Source organism: Protopterus annectens, chromosome 16.part0 (genome assembly GCF_019279795.1).
Source record: "Protopterus annectens isolate FY-2018-M chromosome 16.part0, PAN1.0, whole genome shotgun sequence".
In the NCBI taxonomy this organism is placed as follows: domain Eukaryota; kingdom Metazoa; phylum Chordata; order Ceratodontiformes; family Protopteridae; genus Protopterus; species Protopterus annectens.
This window is the reverse complement of record NC_056750.1, coordinates 863,338,142-863,361,439: the sequence shown is the minus strand read 5'-3', so window position 1 is coordinate 863,361,439 and position 23,298 is coordinate 863,338,142.

The window sequence follows — 23,298 nt, the reverse complement described above, 5'->3', positions numbered from 1 at the left end:
TATTACTTGCATGTCTACCTTGGTAATATGCCTTCTTTGTTATTACTTACTGTCTACCTTGGTAATATACCTTATTTGTTATTACTTACTGTCTACCTTGGTAATATACCTTCTTTGTTATTACTTATCTGTTTACCTTGGTAATATACCTTCTTTGTTTTTACTTATCTATCCACGTTGGTAATATACCTTCTTTGTTATTACTTATCTGTCTACCTTGGTAATATGCCTTCTTTGTTATTACTTATCCGTCTACCTTGGTAATATGCCTTCTTTGTTATTACTTATCTGTCTACCTTGGTAATATGCCTTCTTTGTTATTACTTATCCGTCTACCTTGGTAATATACCTTCTTTGTTATTACTTATCTGTCTACCTTGGTAATATGCCTTCTTTGTTATTACTTATCCGTCTACCTTGGTAATATACCTTCTTTGTTATTACTTATCTGTCTTCCTTGGTAATATGCCTTCTTTGTTATTACTTACTGTCTACCTTGGTAATATACCTTCTTTGTTATTACTTATCTGTTTACCTTGGTAATATGTCTTTTTTATTATTACTTATCTGTCTACCTTGGTAATATGCCTTCCTTGTTATTACTTACTGTCTACCTTGGTAATACGTCTTCTTTGTTATTACTTATCTGTCTACCTTGGTAATATGCCTTCTTTGTTATTACTTACTGTCTACCTTGGTAATATGTTTTCTTTGTTATTACTTATCTGTCTACCTTGGGAATATGTCTTTTTTATTATTACTTATCTGTCTACCTTGGTAATATGCCTTCTTTGTTATTACTTATCTGTCTACCTTGGTAATATGCCTTCTTTGTTATTACTTATCTGTCTACCTTGGTAATATGCCTTCTTTGTTATTACTTATCTGTCTACCTTGGTAATATGCCTTCCTTGTTATTACTTACTGTCTACCTTGGTAATACGTCTTCTTTGTTATTACTTATCTGTCTACCTTGGTAATATGCCTTTTTTGTTATTACTTACTGTCTACCTTGGTAATATGCCTTCTTTGTTATTACTTATCTGTCTACCTTGGTAATATGCCTTCTTTGTTATCACTTATCTGTCTACCTTGGTAATATGCCTTCTTTGTTATCACTTATCTGTCTACCTTGGTAATATGCCTTCTTTGTTATTACTTATCTGTCTACCTTGGTAATATGTTTTTTTTTGTTATTACTTATCTGTCTACCTTGGTAATATGCCTTCTTTGTTATTACTTATCTGTCTACCTTGGTAATATGCCTTCTTTATTATTACTTACTGTCTACCTTGGTAATATGCCTTCTTTGTTATTACTTATCTGTCTACCTTGGTAATATGCCTTCTTTGTTATTACTTATCTGTCTACCTTGGTAATATGCCTTCTTTGTTATCACTTATCTGTCTACCTTGGTAATATGCCTTCTTTGTTATTACTTATCTGTCTACCTTGGTAATATGCCTTCTTTATTATTACTTATCTGTCTACCTTGGTAATATGCCTTCTTTATTATTACTTACTGTCTACCTTGGTAATATACCTTCTTTGTTATTACTTACTGTCTACCTTGGTAATATACCTTCTTTGTTATTACTTATCTGTCTATCTTGGTAATATGCCTTCTTTGTTATTACTTGCATGTCTACCTTGGTAATATGCCTTCTTTGTTATTACTTGCATGTCTACCTTGGTAATATGCCTTCTTTGTTATTACTTACTGTCTACCTTGGTAATATACCTTATTTGTTATTACTTACTGTCTACCTTGGTAATATACCTTCTTTGTTATTACTTATCTGTTTACCTTGGTAATATACCTTCTTTGTTTTTACTTATCTATCCACGTTGGTAATATACCTTCTTTGTTATTACTTATCTGTCTACCTTGGTAATATGCCTTCTTTGTTATTACTTATCCGTCTACCTTGGTAATATACCTTCTTTGTTATTACTTATCTGTCTTCCTTGGTAATATGTTTTCTTTGTTATTACTTATCTGTCTACCTTGGGAATATGTCTTTTTTATTATTACTTATCTGTCTACCTTGGTAATATGCCTTCTTTGTTATTACTTATCTGTCTACCTTGGTAATATGCCTTCTTTGTTATTACTTATCTGTCTACCTTGGTAATATGCCTTCTTTGTTATTACTTATCTGTCTACCTTGGTAATATGGTTTTTTTTGTTATTACTTATCTGTCTACCTTGGTAATATGCCTTCTTTGTTATTACTTATCTGTCTACCTTGGTAATATGCCTTCTTTGTTATTACTTATCTGTCTACCTTGGTAATATGCCTTTTTTGTTATTACTTATCTGTCTACCTTGGTAATATGCCTTCTTTGTTATTACTTACTGTCTACCTTGCTAATATGCCTTCCTTGTTATCACTTATTTGTCTACCTTGGTAATATGCCTTCTTTGTTATTATTTATCTGTCTACCTTGGTAATATACCTTCTTTGTTATTACTTTCTGTCTACCTTGGAAATATGCTTTCTTTGTTATTACTTATCTGCCTACCTTGGAGCTTTTCTCCCCCAGGCCTCTACTGAAAATGGACATTAATCCAGTTGGACTATCTTGGTCAACAAATGTAAAATAAATAAATAAATTATTAGTTTGTGTTTTTTTTATTTTTTTTTTATTTCCTGCATAGTGATGGACTGATGGTCTACTTTTAACTGATATGACAAGAGGATTAAAAATCTCAGTCAAGGCACTGCTTTTCCCCTTAAGTTGTACAAAGTGTAGATATTCCATTGCTTATACTATTCTTAAACAGGTTAGATGCTGTAGTGCAGGGACACACACCGAAATGGTTTGACTGCATTGATTTATGTTTAGGGTTTATTCCTACTGTCTGAAAGCCTTATAGGAATAATCATTACTTTCATTATATGTAAAAACGAGTTTTATTTATATTATTTCATAATAAAAAAGATAACATGGTAGGGACAACATATATAGGGTCATTCTTTCTTCGTTTTTTCCATGCTTGGGAAACTAATCCGAGGAGAGAATGTCCAATAAAGGTTTGCGAAAATAACTGAGGGTAAGGATGAAATAATCTAAAAGTAATGTCTGGAATCGCTGAACCTTTGCTGTATCCAGGACTGTTTGTAAGCTCTTGAGCCTCCCAAGACTGTCTGTGTTGAAGGGACGCCTTCTAGATTATCAGTGGGAGTGGTAAGCACTAGGTAACCTATCTACCATATAAGGAGTGGTTCTGGCCCAGAAATTGTAGTTACTGGCCCTTTGGGCAGTTTTTCCATCTCTCTCAATTTTCTGAATTAAAAGCCCGCATTTGCACTTGTTTCTTTCCTGTAACTAGTCTAGTTCAGATACAGATTCTTAGTTTTAGCACTTGGATTTGCTTATTCATGCTCAGCACTTGTTCAGAACTTGTTGTGAGCACTAAATAAGCTACTAATTACTATAGCACTCAACATTCCTCATTACCTAGAGGAAAACAGATTTTGTACTTACTTTCCTCACTTGCTTAGAGAAAAACAGCTCTTGTACTCACTTTCCTCACTTATCTAGAGGAAAATATTTTTTTATTCAGGCATGTCCAAGGGTCAGCTCCCAGTGTTCTCTCCTGTCTATCTGATGAATCTGGGCATCTTGGGGCAATTTAGAAATTGCCTCATGTACACAGACAACCCTCTCCTCCTACCACCCAGCACTACAACCTTTGAGAGATGCACTTATCTAGCCAAACTGGTGGTAAAGCTCTCTCCAACCAAGACTGAACTTGACAGTCAAGAGGAGAAGGTAAACACTTGCACCATGCCACACTCATTACATAGTTCCACTAAACCTACACCACCACAATCCACACATAAAAACACAAAAACATTCACAGAGGCTGTCATTAATAATCTGCTCAAACAACAGAGACCTCCAATGCAGAAACGCGAGCAACCTCAACCCCCCCCAACACAACCCAAATGACAAACAGACCACAGACTCAGTGTGCCACTCAACCACAGCCCATAAGGCAAAACAACGTACCCAACACACTAGTCATAGGTGACTCTATAGTCAGGCACACTGATGTCCCACTCACCAGGCTAAACAAAGAGAAGGTTACTGTCAGCTGCCTCTCGGGTGCCAGGATAGGCCACATAACTCACGCACTCAGGTCACTCCACAACAAGTACAAATATGACTCTGACATTGTCCATGTTGGTGTGAATTACCTGAGACGTACCTCCCTGGACTACATGAAGAGACATGGAAGAGCTCTCCGATCTTGTAGCCCAGGCAGGTATGACCCTAGCCGTGAGTAGCATCCTGCCATCGTCCAGAATGATACCACAGTACAAGGACAAAATAATTGACTTCAACAATTGACTAAGCTTCTGGTGTCATTCTAAGGGATCCAGTATCTGTCTGCCTGGTACGACATGATCAACAGACCATGATGCTTTGCCAGAGATGGCCTGCACCTGTCACCCCTGGAATTTTGGATACTGGCTAATATTCTTACCACCCCTATAGTGCCTTTTTAGGCAAGGTTCAAATGACAAATTCACCACCATAACAGGAATAGGCAAGCAAAAACTGAGGGTAATGCTACTCAATGCTGGAAGTCTAAATCTCAAAATTCACTCCCTCGTCGTGCTCCTTAAAATGGGGAACATCGATATCTGTGCAGTGACTGAGACTTGGTTCAAGGCTCCCGAGAGCACCCCTGCATTACCAGGCTATAACTCATACCACACTTTTTGGCCGTCTAACCTGGACTGGAACACCAAAGGTGAGGTGTGTCCATATTCATTAAGGATATCCACACCTCCAGGCTAGTTGCTCAGCATACTACATCTGTGGTTATCCAAGTGCAACTAACTCTGGGCAAAACTGCAATCCAAATTGTAGCTTGCTACAGATCCCCCACTATGCCCCAGTATTCCCACTCCTCTTTTCTTGCTATACTGGAAAATATTAGGGTTCAACCAAACACCCTAATAATGGGAGATTTCAACTACCCCACCATTAACTGGGAAAACTACTCATGTACCCACTCCTCCACTCAACGCTTTCTGAAATTCATAAATTCCAACGCCCTGGATCAACTTATCCACACCCCCACCAGGGGCAACAGTATCCTAGACCTAGTCATTACCAACATGAGTGACCGGTATTCCACAACTGAAGTCAACTCCTCGTTGGTCAGATCCGACCATAAGCTAATCACCCTAGATATCCACATCCCGCTCCCACCCTCCTTTAAGGAAACCACAGTAAAAAAATTCTCCAAAGCCAACTTCATGCTTCTTAAGACAGAAGTGGCGAACTTCATGACACCCATGCAGATGGACAATACAGTTAACGACTGCTGAATCCTACACAAATGCACTCTATAAGCACTTACACGAGTGCATGGATCGTGCTATCCCAAACAGAACCAAGATGCTATCCTCCAAAAAAAGGAAGCCAATCTGGTGGTCCCCTGCCATAAACAGACTCTACACCAGAAGGAAGAAACTGTTGGAAAGTAGAGTAAAATCCCATAAGTGGAGGAGCTCCCTGGTCAGCCTCAGTAAGAAGCTGAGATCCCTTATAAAACCCTCCAAAGTTAGCTACGAAAACAAAATTGCCACCGATTCTAGGGACAACCACAAAGCATTCTATAGCTATGTCAAGAATCGCAATGGCAACACCCAGATCTGCTCTGAGCTACAGCACAATGACACAAAAATTACAGAACCAACTGATATTGCCAGCATCCTGTCAGATAGGTTCAGTGCTAACTTTACCCCCCTCTCACCCCCTAAAGGGCCCATATCTATAAAGGAAGAATGCAGAGTCCCTGTAATCACAACTACATAGGTAAAAACTGCACTCTCTAAAGCCAAAAACACAGCATCTGTGGGACCAGACAAAATCCCAGGCTGCGTTTTACACGGAACTTCAGAACAAACTGGCTCCCCACCTAAGCACCATGTTCAATCATAGCATCATGTCAGGCTTTGTGCCCACTGAATGGTGCACAGCAACAGATGGGGGGAGCCACCTCTGATCCAGGGAACTATCGCCCTATTAGCCTGATGAGCCTTGTCTGTAAGGCCATGGAACGTATCATCATGGAACTCATAAACAAAAACATTGGTAACCTCCAAACTCTGGACCCCACCCAATTCGGCTTTGTGCAAGGCAGATCATGCCTCCTGAACCTGATTGACTTCTTTGAGGCAGGCACCAAAGCCGTAGACTAAGGTATGGTGGTAAGCACAGCCTATCTTGACCTCGCCAAGGCTTTCGACACCATCCCCCATTCTGGAATTGTAGCTAAACTCACTAAACTAGGTATAAATCCCTACTTCACAAGATGGGTTGCCAAGTGGCTCACTGACAGAACCCACATTGTAAAAGCTGCAGACTCCAAATCTGACTTCAAACCAGTGACAAGTGAAGTACCATAGGGTTCAGTCCTGGGACCTCTCCTGTTAGCCTGTACTTCAGAGAAGTAGATACCAAACACAGAAGGCCTTTAGCTAATGAAGTTCACAAATGACTGCAAACTAGGAGCTGTAGTAGAGTCCCCAAATGATGTGGACATCCTGCAGAAGGGCCTCACTGAGACAGATGCCTGGTGTCAGAGCCATGGCCTCAAGCTCAGTGCCAAAAAGTGCATTGTTATGCCCTTTGGTAAAAACTCTGTACCCATGAATTACCACATAGGTGGCAGTCTACTTAATGCCGAATATGTGATGAGACCTTGGGACCCAGGTGGAAGTAGTCTCTCCTTTGATGATCACATCACCACAGTAGTCAGGAAATCCTTCTACATGGCACACCTCATCACCAAAGGGTTCTCATCCAGGAGAAAAGAGGTCATTATTCCCCTCTACTTGACACTCATTAGACCCATTATAGAGTACAACGACCCTTTTGGAATGTACCTCACAAGACATCTGCAGCAGCTGGAAAGGCCACAGAAGTACCTCACAAAGAGGATTACTGGCCTCAAACAGATGCCTTACACTGACCGCCTCAAGAAACTCCAGCTTTACTCTGTAGCATATCATCTACTCCGAGGTGATCTCTGCCTAACATATACAGCTATGTCAAACACAGAGCTGTTGGACATGCTACACCTAAAGAAATCCTAATCCCTCTGAGGTACACGCTCAAGGGACCTAAACCTCGTCACCACAATAAACAGGACATGCTGGAGGGATAGATTCCTGTCCCAGAAACTTCCCATACTCTGGAACAAGCCACCCATCTATGTCAAGCAAAGTTCCTCATTATCACTCTTCAAGAAGAATCTTGAGTGGATGGGAAATAGGAAATATACCCCGGGGATCACTTTTGTGGCTCTGCTCGACAGGGGCACAGGAAACTAACTTTCATGGGTGGCGTAAGCCAGGAAACCTTGTTGGCTAGGTGTACTTAGGTCCTTGGGCCGATAGCTTAGTACCTACCTATGAACCTATGTGCCTTTCCAAACACCCTCACCAACTGGAAAGGCCACAGAAATACCTCACAAAGAGAATCCATGGCTTCCAACACCTCCTGTTTTATGCAGATAGGCTCAAATCACTATCACTTTACTCGATATCATACAGATTGCTCATAGGTGATCTGTGTCTCACCTAAAAGGCAATATAGGACCCTGCCCTACTAGAGATGCTCCATATCCGTAAGTCTAAACTCCTCACGCATTACCCACTCGACAGGCCTCAATCTAATATGCGACATCAACAAAACCTGCTGGTGAGACAGGGTTGTCTCCCAGAGGCTGCCCCATCTCTGGAAAATACTTCCCATACATGTCAGAGTACCTTGCTGACCCTCCAAGTGCAACCTTGATGGGAAATAACAAATTTGTCCCAGGGGTTCCACCTTCGTCCCTCAATGATAGGGGTGACAGGTGCTGACTGGGATTTCTTTTTGGGGGGATAAACTCTTGGCTAGGCTTGTAATGGCCCCAGGGCCATTAGCTTAGTAACCTACTATGATCCTAAGATCCCTTGTACCAGGCATGGAGACTAGGAGTTGAATAATGCTGTTGGTGATGCCCAGTGGTGGACTATGGGAATAATCACTGAAGCTGGGAGAAATATAAACAGCTATAATACGGCATGCAGTTAGTTTGGTAAGAAAGTGGTTATGATAGCCTTTTTAATAGTTTATTGCCTGGATGACACATTCTTCATAGGTTCATAGATTCATAGGAGACTACTAGGCTAACGACTTGGGCCCTTACAAACCTAGCCAATATAACCCAATATAGGATGGCATGGATTTGTGCCTGTGCGTTGAGTATATGACAGATTGCCCCGTCCATAAGGGACATAGGCACTACCCCAGGTTTGAATTTGTGATTCCCCATCCATTGATCCAAATTGCATTTGAAGAAGGATAGGGAAGAACTTAGTTTAATGTAAATAAGAAGCCTGTTACAAAGAAGGGGCAATCTCTGAGGCACACATTTGTCTGTACAGTATATTTTGTTTTTAAGTTGCTGACTAAATTTAGATCCTGACCCTCATGCTGTTTGAGTTGCAAATGTGTAGCAGCTTCATCAGGGCTGGATTTGTGAGTGCCTTGTAGGTCAGGCATAGGTCACCCCTTAATAGTCATAGGAGACAGAGTAAAGGGCTAGGGCTTTTAGTCTATTTGCATACTTCATGTTGTTTACACCCTGTATTTTCTATGTGAGGATACTCTTGAGGTCACTTCAGCTGCTCTGCCTAGTCATGTATATATCAGTGGTGCATTGTACTAATATTTACAATTAATATTAATATTTAATATTAATTGTATTAATTTATAATAATATTTATTATTTAAGTAATATTTATTTAATATTTAGGGTATTGGCCTAATGAGTGATGAGTAAAGCGGGACTATAATTTCTTTGGATCTGGATGCCATACCTTTACTTATAATTTGTACCACAGCCCAGAAATTAGTAGTTTATTGGCCATTTTGGGCTAATTTCTATCTCCCTCATTTCCCTGCTATAAATACTGCATTTGCCCAGTTTTGCATGCTGGGCAGCATCGGTTAGCTAAGGTAAAACTATTCCCGGTTCCACAAAGTCTCCTCTTCAATTTTTCCTTTGGAACTAGACAAACTTTCAACTTAAGCACTCAAGCCATTCATTTCTCAGCCCGGCACTTGCTCAAAACTCATAGCAAGCACTTATTAAAAACCCTAGCACTAGACCCTCCTGTACTGTACAGAAGGACAAGGCTCTCTATTCGACCTTACCAGCCATCCAGTAAAACAGTTCACTGTACCTATCCAGGCATGTCCAAAGGGCAGTTTCAGGTGTACTCTCCAGTCCAACTGGTGAATCTGGGCATTTTGAGGCAATGTTACAACTGCCTCATGTACACAGACAATCCTCTCCTCTTACCACCGAACACTAATACATGCGAGAGATGCAATTATACAGCCAAACTGGAGGCTAAGCTCTCTCAACCCAGGACTGGATCAGACAGTCAAGAGGAGAAGGGAAATACTTGCATCACACCACCAGTCTCACACAGACCCATTAAACCTGCATCGGCAAAAAACACACACAAATACATGAAAACACTCGAAGGCTCTAAATAAAAATCTGCAAAACCAACAGAGACCTCCAAAGCAAACATCCAAGCAACTTACACCCCCCAACACAAACCATGAAACATACTTCACACAACCAGTGTGCCATGCAATCACAGCCCTTAAGGCAAAATAACATATCCAACATACTAGTAATAGGTGACTCTATAGTCAGGCACACTGACGTCCCACTCACTAGGCTGAATAAGGAGAAGGTTACTGTTAGCTGCCTGTCGGGTGCCGGGATCTACCACATAACACAAGCATTCAGGTCAATCCAGAACAAGTACAAATATGACTGTGTCATTGTCCATGTTGGTATGAATGAACTGAGCCATACCTCCCTGGACTTCATGAAAAGAGACATGGAAGAGCTCTCTGATCACGTAGCCCAGGCCAGTATGACCCTGATCCAGAGTAGCATCCTGCCCTCACCAAGAATGATACAACGGTATAAAGAAAACATTCTCAATTTCAACAATTGGCTAAGTTTCTGGTGTCATTCAAAGGGGATCGAGTTTCTGTTTGCCTGGGATGACATGCTCGACAAGCCACGCTGCTTCGCTAGAGACGGCTTGCACCTGTCACCCTTAGGCTTTAGAATACTGGCCAAGGCTCTTGCCACCCCCATAGTGCCTTTTTTAGGCAAGGCTCAAAAGGCAAACCCACTGCCATAAATAGCACAAATAACAAAAAACTGAGGGTAATGCTACTCAGTGCCAGAAGTCTAAACCTCAAAATGCACGCACTCGAGACACTCCTCATTATGGAGAAAATCGATATATGTGCAGTAACAGAAACCTATTTTAAGGCTCCAGAGAGCACCCCAGTACTACCAGGCTACATCTCATACCATACATTTTGGCCACAGAACCCAAACCGAAATACAAAAGGCAGGGACGTAGCCATATTCATCAAGGATGCCCACACCTCCAGGTTAGTGGCACAGCATGATGCTACAGAGATCATCCACATGCAACTAACAAAGGGCAAAACTGCAATTCAAATTTTAGCTTGCTACAGATCACCCGCCATGTCCCAGGACCCCCATTCCATGTTTCTGGAAACACTGGGAATCATAAAGGTCCTACCAAACACCCTAATATTGGGTGATTTCAATTACCCAAACATTAACTGAGAAAACTACTCAAGTACTAACTCCCTTGCCCAACATTTCCTAGAATTTATAAACTCAAATGCCCTGGTTCAACTGGTCAGTACTCCCACCAGAAGTGACAACATATTGGACCTGGTCATCACCAACATGGGCGACCGGTGTTCCACACCAGAGGTCAACCCCTCGCTGGTTCTGATCATAAATAAATCACTTTGGATATCCACATTCCACCCCCCACCCCCGGACAAGGAAACCACCGTGAAAAACTTTTCAAAAGCAAACTTCACATTGCTTAAGACCGAAGTGGAAAGATTCAAAGCCCCCATGCTGAAGGATAATGCTGTCCAAGCTGCAAAATCCTTTACTAATGCATTCTACTGGCACCTACAAGAATGCATGGATCATGCCATCCCAAGCAAAACCAAGACTCACTCCTCCAAGAAAAGAAAACCAGTCTGGTGGATTCCTGCCATAAACACATTATACAATAGAAGGAGGAAACTATTACAGAAAAGAATAAAATCCCAAGAAGGAAAGACATCCCTGATCAGTATCAGCAAGAAACTACAATCCCTCATAAAATCATCCAAGGCAAGCTTTGAAAGAAAAATTGCCAAGGACTCCAAAGATAACCACAAGGCATTCTTTAGCTATGTCAGGAATCTAAGTGGCAATGCTCAGATCTGCTTGGTGTTAGTGCAGAATGGCACAAAATAGACTGAACTGACTGATATTGCCAACATCCTGGCAAACAGGTTTAGCGCAAACTTCACCCCCCCCAAAAAAAAAAGGGCCCATAACCGTACCAGAAGAATGTAGAGTCCCTGAAATCACAGACACTCAGGTTAAAATAGCCCTCTTCAAAGCCAAAAGCACAGCATCAATGGGACCGGACGGTGTCCCAGGCTGCGTCCTACATGAGCTCAAAGATGAACTAACCCCTCACCTAAACACACTGCGCAAACTCAGCCTCTCCACAGGCTATGTACCCATAGAGTGGTGCACAGCAACGGTTATTCCGCTCCACAAAGGTGGAGCCCCAACAGACCCCGGGAACTATAAGCCTGACTAGCTTGGTGTGCAAGGCTATGGAGCACATCCTCATGGAACTCATTAACAGAGACATTGGGAACCTCCAAACACTGGACCCTACCCAGTTTGGCTTTAAGGGCAGATCATGCCTCCTAAACCTGGTGGACTTCTTTGAGACAGTTACCAAGGCTATAGACAAGGAAAAGGTGGTACACGCGGCCTACCTAGACCTCGCAAAGGCTTTCGACACCATTCCCCATTCTGGTATTATAGGCAAGCTCACCAGCCTGAACATAAACCCCTACATGACAAGATGGGTTGCCAACTGGCTCACGGACAGAACCCACATGGTGAGAGTTGCAGGAGCTAGGTCCGACTCTAAACCGGTAACAAGTGGCGTTCCCCAGGGCTCAGTCCTAGGAACCCTCCTGTTCAGCATATACTTCTCAGAGGTACAGGCAATCACAGGAGGACTATGGCTGACCAAGTTCGCAGACGACTGCAAACTAGGGGCTAGAATTGACTCTCTGGCTGATACAGACATCCTCCAAAAGGGTCTCACTGAGACGGATACCTGGTGTCAAAATCATAGCCTCAAGCTAAATGCCAAAAAGTGCATAGTCATCCCCTTTGGAAAAAAGAAAGTACCCACAAACTACCACATAGGTGGTAGTCCCCTAAATACGGAAGACGTAATAAGGGATCTGGGGACCCAAGTAGATAGTAATCTCACCTTTGATGATCACATTGCCAATGTGGTTAGAAAATCCTTCTACGTGGCCCACCTAGTCACAAAAGGGTTTGCATCCAGATCAAAAGAAGTCATTGTGCCCCTCTAGTCATCACTCATCAGACCCATCATAGAGTACAATGCCCCAATGCCCCATTTGGGGTGTACTTTACAAGACACCTGCAACAGCTGGAAAGACCCCAGAAGTACCTCAACAAGAGGATCACTGGCCTCAAACAGATGCCCTATGCAGCTTGACTGAAGAAACTCCAGCTGTACTCAGTTGCATACTGCCTACTCAGAGGTGATCTCTGCCTGACATACAAGGCCATGTCCAACCCAGAATTGATGGACATGCTCCACCTAAAGAAAACCTTATCCCCTCAAGCCACATGTTCTAGGGATCTAAACCTCACCACAACAATAAATAGGACATGCTGGAGGGATATATTCCTGTCCTAGAGACTGCCCATGCTTTGGAACAAGATTCCAATCTACATTAGGCAGAGCTCCTCACTAACACTCTTCAAAAGAAACCTTGACGAGTGGATGGGAAACAAAAAGTTTACCCCGGGGATCACTTCAGCGGCTCTGCTGGACAGAGGCACAGGCGAAAGCCAACACATTCTAGCTAGGCTTATAAATGCCTTCAGGCAGATAGCTTAGTACCTGCCTATGAACCTATAAAAGGATTTCCTCTCCTCTGTGGACACATGGCAGTCAAAGTTTAGGCTACTATCTATCTGCATACCTAGGTCTCTCACCGCTGAGTGCACTGTAAAGGGCATGCTATTGATATTGTAATCTGCGGGGGTATTTGACTTCTCACCGCTGAGTGCACTGTAAAGGGCATGCTATTGATATTGTAATCTGCGGGGGTATTTGACTTCTCAAAGAGAATGATAACGCATTTTTTTCCATTTAGTTTTAGACCATGTTTCTGGCACCAATTATTTGTCTCATCTAGACCCTCCTGAAGGATATCTGTATGACTGGAGGATTCAGTGATTGCATCCAGCTTGCAGTTGTTGGCAAACTTTGTCATCCAGAGGCCTTTCACATTTGCTTTGACTTCAGAAAAGTATATTCCAAACAGGAGTATTCCCAGTACTGAGCCCTGTGGCACACCACTAGTAACTGGCCTCTTGTTGGATCTGGATTCACCCAGTATAACTACGTGTCCTGTCCATGAGCCAATTAGCTATCCATCTGGTGACATAGGGATTTATGCCCAATTTGAGAGTTTATTTATAGGACCTGAGTGGGGAATTGTTTCAAATACCTTGGCCAGGTCAGGGTAGGAGGTGTGTACTGTTTTACCCTCATCCATTACCTTATTGACTTTCTCAAATAAATCCACCAGATTCAGTAGGCATGACCTGCCCTTGACAAAGCTGAATTAGTTTGGGTCCAGTGTCTGGAGGTCTCCTATGTCATCATTTATCAGGTCCCTAATTATTATTTCCATGGTCTTGCATATAAGGGGAGTTAAACTCATGGGTCTGTAATTTCCCAGGTCAGTAGATGATCCCCCATTATGCAGAAGGATGACTGTTGTTGTCCTCCACTCTGTTGGGACAAAGCCAGTCTGGAGGATGTGGTTAAATAGAGATCCTAATGGGCCTGATAAGTACTGATTTAAGCTATTTAAGAGGCAACCTGGTATATTGTCAGGCTCCACTAAAGCCGTGTTTTTACATTTAGAGAGCATGGTGGCAAACTGTTCTTTAGAGATAATTGGTGGTAGAGTGGTGGAGGGTAGTTTTCGGGGGATAACTGGGGGTGATAGGGAGGTGAAATATGAGTTGAATTTGTCGGCTAGCGGATTTTCTTTGTCTTCTGGCTGAGTATAGGTGATGCCATCTATAACTAATTCTGCACATTGTTGGGTGTTCCCTTAAGATTGCAGACATAACTGAAAAATGCCTTATGGTTATCCTTAACTTTAGAGGTTATTTTTACCTCAAAGTCTGCTTTTCAGAGACTTGACTAATTCTCTGATTCACTTGCTTATTGACTCATGGTCTTATTTCTCTATTGTACGCATTCCCTCTTACTTCTCAACATGATTTTTTTTCTTTTGTTGTATAACCTATTAATAATAGTGGTCCAGCAAGGTGGCTTGTTTTTGTGGGTTTATTTTAGTCTGATACTGCTGTTTATATGCAGTTGTTTATATGGTTATATAGGGCTTTTGTGTATGCCTCTGCATATGTTTCTGTGTTTTCTGGATTTGGGGGAGCTTGGAAACTAGCTATGCCATCCCCTAATAGGGGGTAATTTACCTTAGAGAAGTTCTTACAATTTTTGGGGTTAGGTGGGGGAACTAGTTTTACCTTTATTTCAAGGGAGACCACTTTGTGATCTGATCTGACTAGCAAGGACATAACATGGGGTACGGGGGGGGGGGTGCAGCAGTCTCACATATTTGTGAATACCAGATCTGGGATATTTATTCCCCTAGTGAGAGTGCAGACCAGCTGCTCCACGGCATTTGAATTTACAAAGTCAAGAAATCTTTGGGCCTGCATGTTAGTGATCTTGTATACCATCACCCACGAGTATGGTGTTGAGCTGGATGGTGAGTGATTCTAGTAACTTCAGGTATGATGTAAGGGTTTCCTGGTTCATAGCTGGGGACCCGTAGGTAGCAAGAATATGATATGGTAATTAATTTTTCCCATGGTTAGTTGGACATGGAGTAGCTTGTGACACATATTCTGTGAGCTCAATCATGTATGTCTTCATGTACATCAAGGGGGTACGTCTTTATGACTGAGTCATACAGGTACTTGGGGGTACTCAGTGACCTGCGTGCTTGTGTGATCTGAAGAATCTTGGCTCCTGACAGGCAACTAATTCATAATAACTCATAATCCCTCTGTACTCATCCCTCATTAGACCCATTAGAGTACAATGCCCCATTTGGCATATACCTCTCTAGACCCCTACAACAACTGGAGACGCCACAAAAATTCCTCACAAAGAGGATCCTAGGAATCAAACACATACCGTATACAGACGGACAAAAAACTCCAGCTATACTCTGTTTCATATCGCCTACTTAGAGGCGATCTGTGCTTGGCATACAAAGCCATGTCTGACCCAGTGTTGCTAGACATGCTTCATCTGAAAAAGTCTCAGTCCCTCTGCACCACACACTCCAAAGACCTCAACCTCATCACCACAATAAACAGAACCTGCTGGAGGGACAGGTTCCTAACCCAGACACTTCCCGTACTCTGTAATAAACTTCCCATTCTTATCAAGCAGAGCACTTCACTAGCCCTCTTCAAGAAAAATCTTGACGAGATGATGGGTAACAGGAAATTCACCCCAGAGATCACTTCAACAGCCTTGCTCAATAGGGGCACAAGGAACTAATGTCCGGCAACAGGTTGGCTCGGAATATTCTTGAGCTAGGCTGGTGCTGGCTCCAGGGCCATTAGCCTAGTACTCACCTATGAACCTATGAATTGTAACCTTCCCCTTATCCAGGTGTGTCTCACAATGGAGTCTTCTATCACCAGAATATTGGGTCATGGAGTGTTTCACCTTGTGTTTGATATTTTAGACACAATGAGATTTGGCTTTATGTTTTGATAGGAATTGTCTTGTTTATGTGCATGTGGAGTTTCTGAGGATGGTGCCTGAGAGGCCTTGGAGGTTTGGGTAAGTTAAATGTGAATATTTCCACATATATAGGTCTATGTCTGTGATCCTTTGTAGGTATGGTGAGTGAGGTGTGTGAGTCACTGATAACCCATTTGTTGCTTTTTAGGTCTGCATGTGAGAGTCTAGCCTCCAATGTCAATGTGTAACTACATCTCTCACATACTGTATTTATCTGTTTGAGAATTAAGTGGTTATTAGTGTACATGAAGCAATTGCTACATTGCCTCAGGATACCCATGTCCACCAAGATGGATGCAGAGATAGCAGGAAAGTGCCCTTCCATGGTTGCAGGTCCTGATGTGTACTTGAAAGGAGTAGTAGTGGAGGGTGTTTGTAACCGGATGAGGGAAATGTGCTTACATGGTGTAATCTGCAGCTAACCTACTGCAATGCTGCCCAGCCTCAAATTAGATGCTCTCTGAGCAGCAATAGCTGTGGGTGCTATAATAAGGTAAGTAGCACAGTGAACTTTCACAGTGTAATGAAAATAAGTAATTTTTCCAGATGTTTGTGTCTGTACAGAGCACTGGCACAGTGAACAGCTCTGTGCAAATGTACGTAATGTTTCCAGATGTTTCTGTCTGTACAGAGCACTGGCACAATGAACAGCTCTGTGCAAATGTACATAATGTTTCCAGATGTTTGTGTCTGTACAGAGCACTGGCACAGTGAACAGCTCTGTGCAAATGTACGTAATGTTTCCAGATGTTTGTGTCTGTACAGAGCACTGGCACAGTGAACAGCTCTGTGCAAATGTACGTAATGTTTCCAGATGTTTGTGTCTGTACAGAGCATTGGCACAGTGAACAGCTCTGTGCAAATGTACGTAATGTTTCCAGATGTTTGTGTCTGTACAGAGCACTGGCACAGTGAACAGCTCTGTGCAAATGTATGTAATGTTTCCAGATGTTTGTGTCCGTACAGAGCACTGGCACAGTGAACAGCTCTGTGCAAATATACAAAAAACTGTCTAAGCCCGCTGGTCAATACAGTGAATACACTGTGTGCTTTGTGTGCTTTGCAACTCAGACAGACCAGATAAACACCTACTAGATGAACAATCCCAGTCTTCCAACTGTAAAAGCACAGTAAAGGAGTGTCTGGAGTGAAATGCTACTGCAAACTAGCTTAAAGATATGGATACAGCAGTGTACTTTAAACAACTTATAAAAGTGTGGCTATTCTATGAAAATACTTTGCTTTGTAGAAATGAGCCAAGCACCACTCAATTGTACAGAATTTATAAAGACACTAAAAACAAGATACGCTGACTAATGAGCCCTCCAGCCAATAAAACTACATGCAGAAATCTCAGATGTTTTCCCAATCTAATCAGACTAAGCTATCACCTAGTGCACTAGATGGAAAATGTACTGAGCTCTTGATGTAAAAACACAGAAAGGTACTTGTAGAGTGTAAACATGTACTCCTTTATCCAACAGCTAGTTAGATAATGAATCCAAGCAAGTAAATCGCTGTAACAGACGATGAGAGGCAAATGCAGTTCTTTTAAATAAGTACATTGAAAGGCAAATAAACAATTCAACATATCTACAACAGCGTAAAAAGGGAGCAGCATATAAAGCTCAACTTACTGTAAGGGTGGGTAACTTAAAATCACCAGGTATAAAAATCAGATCAACAAAGGGGAGGGTGGCTGAGAACAGGGAATCACCAGCAGTGTTTTAGTTTTATGCAGGCTTGAAGTATTTCAGAAAAGAGTACCTTGAATGGCCTTTTTAATAATACTGAGACATTATTAGGGAGTTGCCTGGACAAACCCAAACTTGACAGAGCCCTTAAATGGCCTTAATACTGAGAGGGTATTAGGGACTTTAGACAGAGAGATACTTGACAGGTCCCTTGTATGGCCTTTTTAATTCTGAGAGGTTATTGGGGGGTTGCCTAGACAGACACATACTTGACAGGTCCCTTAAAATGCCTTTTTAATAATACTGCGAGGTTATTAGGGAGTTGCCTAGACAGACACATACTTGACACATCCCTTGAAGGGCCTTTCTGGTAACACCAAGAGGTTATTAAGAAGTTGCCTGGATTACACATGCTTGACAGATCATTTCAAGGGCATTTAAAAAACGAGAAAAAAAGGCGATGCCCAGTGTGGCAGCAGCTTCTTTGGATCCCTAGAGAAAAGTGCACTGTTTGTCTTGTTTTTCGTCAGAAACAACTGAAAAAAATGATTTAATGGCAAGAAATAAAGGTATGATTAACTACAATGCTGAGAATCTTCTGGAAATCCGATCTCATATCTTGCTGTGCTGAATGTTTGATGAACTGCTAGCAGAGAGGCCTGTAAACTCAAATACACTCTAGGAACACCTTTTGCTTGGAATCTTACTGGAACATGTCAGATCTGTCTAACCAGTTGACAGTTGGATGTGGGAAGCAAATTAAAAGGAAAATATGTGAAAGATCAAGAAAGAGCGGCTCTAGAGCAGGAATTAAGACCAGACTGAAAAGAAATCCATGCAGGCCTGCACTTCCTTCCATGCTGCTGGCAAATGTATGCTCACTGGAGAGCAAATGTATGCTCACTGGAGAGCAAGATGAACTATTTACGGATGTATCTTTCCACTCAATCAAAGGTGAGAAATAGTTGTTTACTTGTGTTTACTGAAACTTTGCTGAACTCCAGTATAAATGATAGTACAATATATGTTGAGGGGGTGTCACTATTTCCTGGTGACAGAAATCAGTCTCTCAGTGGCAAATCTAGTGTAGGGGGTGTTTGTATTATCAACAACAACTGGAGTACAAACTGTGAAATAATCACCTCTCACTGCTCAGAGAACATTGAGTTCATGTCACTAAAATGCAGGCCCTTCTACTTGCCTAGGAATTCAATGGAGTGATACCAATGTGGCATTGAACATTCTGTATCTGTCAATAAATGACCTCCAGAATAAGAACCCTGAGTTTGCCCATATAATTGCAGGTGATTTCAGTCAAGCTGTCTTGAAATCCATATTACCCCATTACCATCAACATGTGAACTTTGCAACAAAATGGGTGAACACACTGCATAAGGTGTACACAGATGTAAAACTGGCCTACAAAGCAGTACCTTATCCACATCTGGGCAACTCAGACCATCTGTCCATCCTGCTGATTCTTGAATACACACCACTGCTGAAAAGGGGCAGACCTACAGCCAAACAAGTAAGGATATGGCCTGAGGGAGCAGTCTGACCTACAACCAAACAAGTAAGGATATGGCCTGAGGGAGCAGTCTGACCTACAACCAAACAAGTAAGGATATGGCCTGAGGGAGCAGTCTGACCTACAACCAAACAAGTAAGGATATGGCCTGAGGGAGCAGTCTGGCCTACAACCAAACAAGTAAGGATATGGCCTGAGGGAGCAGTCTGACCTACAACCAAACAAGTAAGGATATGGCCTGAGGGAGCAGTCTGACCTACAACCAAACAAGTAAGGATATGGCCTGTGCGAGCAGTCTGACCTACAATCAAACAAGTAAGGATATGGCCTGAGGGAGCAGTCTTGCCACTACAGGACTGCTTTCAATGTATGAACTTGTCAGTGTTTAGAGATACAGCTGTAAAGAACCAGTATATTGACCTGGAGGAGTATACAGAATGTGTAATGACCTGTATTTCAAAATATGTTGATGACAGAATAGTAATCAAATGTCTCACCATGTGTGCTAATCAGAAACCCTGGCTATGTGGTGAAGTATATGAGCTCCTAAAGGCACAAAATGCTGCATTTAAATCTAAAGACAAGGATGTCCTAAGAGAGGCCAGAGCAAATCTAATAGAGGTATAAAGAAGGCTAAGAGGATCTGCAGACTTAAAATTCAGGGACACTTCTCTGACCAAAGGGACTCTAGACGTCTCTGGCAAGGCATTCAAGCATAACTGGCTACAGGCCTGCATCCTCTCTATGTGATGACAACACAGAATTTCTGAACAAACTAAACACTTACTTCAGCAGATTTGATATGGACAACAACACTGTGCCAAATAAGCTCCCTGTCAAACAGGGTGAGGAGGTGCTATGTCTAAGAACATCTGATGTTCTGAAGACCCTCAGGTGAGTAAACCCAAGAAAAGCAGCTCGTCCTGACAATAGTATGGGAAGGGTTCTAAGAGACTGTGCTACCCAACTGTCCACTGTACTAACAGATATATTCAACACATTCCTGCAACTAGCCATTGTACCCAGTTGCTTCAAAAATATGACAATCATTCCCTTACCCAAAAAATCCCATCCAACAAGCCTAAATGATTACCGGTCAGTTTCTCTTACATCAACAGTAATGAAGTGTTTTGAGCGGTTGATCAAGAACCATATCTCTTCAAGCCTACCTGAAGTACTGGATACATTACAGTTTGCTTATAGATCTAATAGCTGCACAGCTGATGTAATAGCTTTAGCACTTCATGAATCCTTGACACACCTAGAGAACAAGAATTGCTATGTCAGAATACTGTTCATTGATTTTAGTTCTGCCTTTGCCTCTGTCATCCCTCAGAATCTGATATCGAAGCTGATCCAGCTGGGCATCAACACCCCCTTTGTAGCTGGATACTGGACTTTCTCATCAACAGACCCCAAAGAAGTATGTGTGGGAAATAATAGTTCAGTCAGCATTACACTGAGCACGTGTGTCCCTCAGGGCTGTGTCCTGAGTCCTCTGCTGTTCACCTTGTTGATGCACGACTGCATGGCCAAGCATGAATTAAACAAAATCATCACGTTTGCAGATACCACTGTCGAAGGTCTTGTCAGAAATGGTGAGGAAACAGCCTTCAGGAATGAAGTGGAGCATGTTATAGGCTGGTGCGCCAGCAACGATCTGGCCTTAAATGTAAGCAAGACCAAAGAATTAACAGTGGACTTCAGGAGGACTCAGGAGATACATCAGCCACTGGAAATTAAGGGGGTGCCAGTGGAAAGAGTCAAAAACACTTAGTTCCTGGGGGTACATATCTCAGATGACCTTTCCTGGCTGACTCGTATTAACCACACAGTGAAGAAGGCACAACAACGTCTACACTTCCTATTGAAACTGAGAAAGGCAAACCTGTCTCAGTCCATCCTCAAAGCCTTTTACAGGGGGACCATTAAGAGCATCCTCTCAAATAACATCATAGTTTGGTATGGGAACTGCAAAGCATCTGATCACAAGGCTCTCCTGAGGGTAGTGAGGACAGCAGAAAAAGTCATTGGTTCCTTGCTCCCATCCATGGATGATCTGCATGAGACTTGGTGTGTGGAAGGGCTAGGAAGATAATCAATGATCCCACTCACCCTACCCATGGCATGTGCTTCCATCTTTCCTCTGGTAGGCGGTATCACAGCTTACACTGCAAAACATCTAGATTGAATAGGAGCTTCTTCCTTTTATACATAAGGCTGCCGAACTTAAATGCCAGGCATGACAGTGAATAATTAGATCAATATACCACTTGCTATGAAGTATCAGCTGTAGTAATCACTCTGGCAAATTGCTTCAATAACTGATACAGTTAGCCTGCTTTCTTATGCTATTACTTCCCGAATGTGCAATAGTCAGGAGTGAGTCATCACACCATACATGTGCAATATGAACATCAGAATACATCATACTAAAACTAGTGAAGGGCAATATTCTAAGCAATCACAATGCGAAGTTGTAGTCTTGCAATACCTACTAGTATAATATTGTCTGTCTTCCTGCCAAATTGTGTTAATTTATTGTATTGTTAATATTTTAATTATTACTGTATGTGCATTAGTCTTCCTGTTATTCAAACTATGTGTTCTTTGTTATGTCTTGCACAGGGACCAAAGCAATGTAATTTCATTCAGCTTGTACTGCTGTGTATGTCTGATTGACAATAAAGTTTACTTTGACTTGACTTTTGACTTTAACTTAGTAATACTGAGACATTATCAGGAAGTTGCCTGGACAGACACATACTTAAATCCATTGAAAGGCCTTTTTAATAATACTGAGACGTTATTAGGGAGTTACCTGGACAGATACATACTTGATTGGTCCCTTGAAAGGCCTTTTTGATAATGCTGAGAGGTTATTAGGGAGTTGACTGGACAGAGATATACTTGACATGCCACTTGAAAGGCCTTTTTAATAATACTGAGAGGTTATTAGGGAGGTGACTGGACAACACATACTTGGCATGTCCCTCGAAGGGCCTTTCTGATAATTCTGATACTTTATCAGGGAGTTTCCTAGATGAAACATGCCTGACAGGTCCTTTGAAGGAGCTTTTTAATAATACTGAGAGGTTATTAGGGAGTCGCCCGGATGACACATACTTGGCAGGTCCGTTGAAGGGCATATTATGCACACCTCAACCACACAGGCTGAAGACTACTATTGTTGGATAGCTATGGAGCATGTGCAGTTGTATAGAGTAGTCTTTTTAAAATCTCAGCCATGCCCAGAATTGACACTGCCCAAATGTAACATTGCTCACTCAGTTGCTGCAGGTAAACCCACCGTACTTTGAAGTTCCCAGCATTCCCTGCTACCCTACTTGCTAAGCAAATTCCCAGTTTCCAGCTTTTCTTGCACAGCCTCCCCTGTTCCTTTCTTAACATTATCTTTTTTGATTAATTCTTTTTGTTCTTTTTAGTTGTATACATATATGTTTGTAAGGCTTTTTTCCACAAGTGTACCTCACTATAACCTGCTCAATAAATGCCAGTCAAGTAATAAGCCAAGCACAATTAAGAATAACAGATCAGCAATTATAATTTATCATATTATGGCAAATCAGAGCTGAGAAATACAAATGCATTTGCTTGAAAACAATTTGCACGTGTCATCTTTGAGTAAAGTTCTTTCTCACCAACAGAAACAACTGCATTAAAAGTCAATGTCTAGTGAGAAAATTAAAACAAATAAAATGTCCATTTGTAATCCCTCATGAAGTCACTTCCAGTATCAGTAGCTCAATAATAACTGAAAAGCTGGACCCATTGAATGTCAAACAAAGCTGTGGCACTTTAGAGCTACTATAAGTATAAAATAACTGCACTATTGCTAAACTAAGTCCAATAAACATATGAAATTAAATTATGTTCAGCAGCTCACTGTGTGTCTGTTTCTTCTGCAAACACAGCATTGTATCACCAACAGTTAAGTCCTGCTAATGCTGTTTCTCCATCCCCAGTCTGC